General features: G+C 35.4%; 1 non-coding gene across 1 annotated transcript; it reads left to right on the top strand.

The window, feature by feature from the left end:
• Positions 1-3,080: 3,080 nt before the first annotated feature.
• On the top strand, positions 3,081-3,187 carry LOC139903334 (small nucleolar RNA R71). The gene has a single exon (XR_011778160.1). It is a non-coding gene; the product is annotated as a small nucleolar RNA R71 (small nucleolar RNA).
• The last annotated feature ends 1,256 nt before the right edge of the window (positions 3,188-4,443 follow it).

Consider the following 4,443-nt stretch of genomic DNA (forward strand, 5'->3'; position numbering starts at 1 on the left):
TGGTTTAGTTCACAGGAAGTCTTCATTTCGTAAAAACCTAAAAAAAATAAAAATTCAGAATGGAGGGAGAAGACTAGTTCTTTAGGGTCTGCTAGGGAAAGACCATTCGGGTTCCATTTTCGAGAACTACACGAAAACAGAAAATCTAACTCTAACAGAAATACATAAACCTTTAAATACTTGATTCTCCCCACACTTAGTTAGCCGTGGTATCGAAATTGTGATTAACTTCATTGTCAACTTCCATCGGACCATGTATGTAATGTTTAACTCTGTGACCATTAACCTTAAATTCAATCCTATTTGAATTTATTAATTCTATCGTTCCGTATGGGAAAACTCTTTTGACTATGAATGGTCCAGAAAATCTTGATTTCAATTTTCCAGGAAATAGCTTGAATCGTGAATTGAAAAGAAGAACTCTGTCTCCTTCTTTGAATTCTTTTGAACTTCTGATTCTTTTATCATGCCATTTCTTCGTTCTTTCCTTATAGATTAACGAATTTTCGTATGCTTCATGTCTTAATTCTTCTAATTCGTTTAGTTGACTTAATCGTAGACGTCCGGCTTCATGTAAATCAAGATTACATGTCTTCAAAGCCCAAAATGCTTTGTGTTCAATTTTTACTAGAAGATGACGTGCTTTTCCATAAACGAGTCTAAAAGGTGTGGTTCCAATTGGAGTTTTGTAGGCTGTTCTAAAAGCCCAGAGTGCATCCTCCAATTTAATGGACCATTCCTTCGAATTTGATCCTACGATTTTCTCTAGAATACGTTTTAAAGCTCGGTTGGTATTTTCAACTTGTCCACTTGTTTGTGGATGATATGCGGTGGAGATTTTATGAGTTACTCCATATCTTTTAAGAACTTTCTCAAGTTGATTATTACAGAAATGAGTTCCCCGATCACTTATTAAAGCTTTAGGTGTTCCAAACCTTGCAAAAAGACGTTTTAAAAAGTTGACTACAACTCGTGCATCGTTAGTTGGGAGAGCTTGTGCTTCCGCCCATTTAGATACATAATCAATGGCTACGAGAATATAGAGATTATTATGAGATTTTGGAAATGGACCCATAAAGTCAATACCCCAAATGTCAAATACTTCACATACTTGAATGACATTTTGTGGCATTTCATCACGTTGACTTATTTTTCCGGCTCTTTGACAAGCATCACAGGATTTGCAAAGAAGGTGTGCATCTTTGTAAATTGTAGGCCAATAGAATCCAGCATCGTAAACTTTTCTTGCTGTTAGTTGAGGCCCATAATGCCCTCCTGTTGGTCCTGTGTGACAATGGTTTAAAATTTTACTAGCTTCATCAATTGGTTCAGTTCCTTCTCCTAAAGAACATTCTCCTGTTGCTTGTAATTCTGGAAATTCTTCTAACAATTCTGCATGTGAATCCATAGTTTGAATATAATAGCATGTATCATCTGCAGATTGCGGTTATTGCATTGCTCTATCAACTGAAAAGGTAACACTCTCGTCCTCTATACTTAGGGTCAATTTCTTACCAAACACGTCTATCATTGCTTTAGCCGTGTTTAAGAATGGTCTTCCTAATATGAGAGGAACTTGAGAATCTTCTTCCATGTCCAGAACAACAAAATCTACTGGAAATACTAAAGTACCAACTTTAACTAGCATGTTCTCCATTATTCCTCTAGGATATTTTATTGATAGATCAGCTAGTTGTATACTTATTCTTGTTGGTTTCAATTCTCCAAGGTCTAGTTTAGTGTATAGTGAATACGACATTAGATTTACACTAGCACCTAAGTCTGCCAATGCTTCTATTGAACTAAGACTACCCAGAAAACATGGAATTGTGAAACTTCCTGGATCAGATAATTTTTCTGGTATCTTATTCAACAGTACTGCAGAACAATTAGCATTCATAGTAACAGCCGAGGGTTCTTCCATTTTCTTTCTATTTGAGATTAGATCTTTCAAGAATTTAGCATATCTAGGCATTCCTGAAATCACATCAATGAAAGGAAGATTTACATTTATCTGTTTAAACATATCCAAGAATTTGGATTGCTCGGCTTCAAGTTTTTCTTTTTTCATTTTACTCGGGTAAGGAAGTGGTGGTTGGTATGGTTTAACATAAGGTTTAGCCTTAACTGTGTTATCTTCATTAACCTTTTCAACTACCGGTTCTTTTTCCTTATCTTGTTCAGGTTGTGGTTCTTGTGGAGTAGGAATAGCTTCATCAGAAGTTACAGGTATTTCAGGTGGTTTAAGTGTTGTACCACTTCTTGTGGTAATAGCTTTAGCTGTTTCATTCCGGGGGTTAGCATTTGTATCACTAGGTAAACTTCCCGGTTTTCTTTCACCTATTAACCTTGCTAGGTTACTTACTTCTTGTTCCAGATTTTGAATAGAAGCTTGTTGATTTCTAAATGCTTGAGCATTTTGTTTATTAGTTTGTTTCTGAGATGTGAAAAACTGTGTTTGAGTTTCAACTAGCTTTGTCATCATATCTTCTAAATTTGGCTTTTTATCATCGGTTTGTGGTGGTTTGTTTTGAAAATTAGGTCTTTGCTGGTTGTAAGTATTGTTGGATACTTGTTGATTACTAGGACCTTGTTGGTTGTTGTATGGAATATTTCGGTTATAATTCTGGTTTTGATTGTAAATCGGTCTTGGCGGTTGATAATTATTCTGATAATTATTTCCAGGCCTTTGGTTTATGTATGAAATATTCTCTCTTTGTTCCATTGTTAATTCAATACTGAGACAATCTTTTGTCAAATGTGGTCCTCCACACTGCTCACAACTAATTCGTATTGAGTGGATATCTTTAGTCATATTTTCCATTCGTCTCTCGACATCATCTATCTTTGCTGAAATGGAATCTAAGTCATGGCTAGAATCGGCTCTAGCTGCTTTAGATGATCTAACGATATCTTTTTCTTGGTGCCACTCATGTGAGTGGGAAGCAGTGTTATCAATAATTTTGTAAGCATCAGTTTCGGTTTTCTTCATAATGGAACCACCAGCTGCTATATCTATGTCTTTCCTTGTAGTGATGTCGCATCCTTGGTAGAATATTTGTACTTTTTGACAGGTATCTAAACCATGTTGCGGACATCCTCTTAATAACTTTTCAAATCTTTTCCACTCCTCATATAGAGTTTCATTTGGTTTCTGTGTGAACGTAACAATTTCTCCTTGAAGTCTTACGGCTTTAGATGCCGGAAAGAATTGTTTAAGAAATTTTTCAACTAAAACGTCCCATGTATCAATCGCCCCTTCAGGTAACAATTCCAACCAATCTTTGGCTTCTCCCTTTAAAGTCCAGGGAAATAACATGAGATATATCTGTTCATCCTCCACTTCTCGGATTTTAAATAGTGTGCAGATCCTATTAAAGATACGAAGATGTTCATTTGGATCTTCCTTCAGCGCACCACTAAATTGGCATTGATTAGTCACCATGTGTAGAATTTGTCCTTTGATTTCATAATCTGGCGCATTAATGTCTGGATGAGTAATTGCGTGACCTTGGCCAGTGCGTTTAGCTCTCATTCGGTCTTCCATACTTAAAGGTTCTGTTACTTCCATAATTGAATTTGTTGAATCTGAATCACTAGAGGATTCTGATTTAATGGTTCATTCCTCAACAATCTCTGTTTGAATGATTGGTGGTTCCGGAGGAAAAATTAAGAAAAATTAATGGTTCAGGATCTATGAATCGTCCCTGAATATTCTCCGGATTCTCAATTGTGAGGTCGGGTTCAAAAAATGGATTATCGGAAATTTGAATTGGAGTACTTGGTCGACTGGATGACGATTCTAAAGAAAAATCAACGGCAGTAATATTTGCTAGATGTCTTGATCTAGTTACAGGTGGTGAACGTACAAAAGGTGGTGAACGCCTTGCTCGGTGCATTCACTGAATATCTTATTAGTTTTTAAAAGGAAAGAAAAATTATATAAGTTATCCAATTAATAGACTTTTCTGATTTTGCCCACGTTTCAAATAGCCAAAAGATGCAGCAGAGGGGCAGGATTCGTTTGGTCTCAATATAATTGAGTACTGTTTGGCTCCAATAACCCGGTCCACGTACAAATCCAACTATTACTATGAACCAGAAAATTTTGATCTCTATCAATTTAACCACTTAAAATAAATTTTCGTAATTTTAAGAAATTTAGATAAGAAGTAGAATAAAAATCTATGTCCTAAAACTAGAATGGCGAGAAATAAGAAAGAAAAAGAGCGCGTCGAAAAATGTCGAAAAAGAAAAGAATTGAAAAATAAAAGGCGTCGAAAAATAAGAAAGAAAAAGAAAATGACTATAAAACTTTAAAACACTCGACTAACCCAACCTTATTACTATCACTAACTTAAAATTAAAATTGCAAATTGAGATTACTAATTGGAGTGATAATTGATACATAGGTAAAAGGCGTCGAAAAAAATAAAAATAAGA

The sequence above is a fragment of the Rutidosis leptorrhynchoides genome, chromosome 3 (genome assembly GCF_046630445.1).
Source record: "Rutidosis leptorrhynchoides isolate AG116_Rl617_1_P2 chromosome 3, CSIRO_AGI_Rlap_v1, whole genome shotgun sequence".
Taxonomy (NCBI): Eukaryota; Viridiplantae; Streptophyta; class Magnoliopsida; order Asterales; family Asteraceae; genus Rutidosis; species Rutidosis leptorrhynchoides.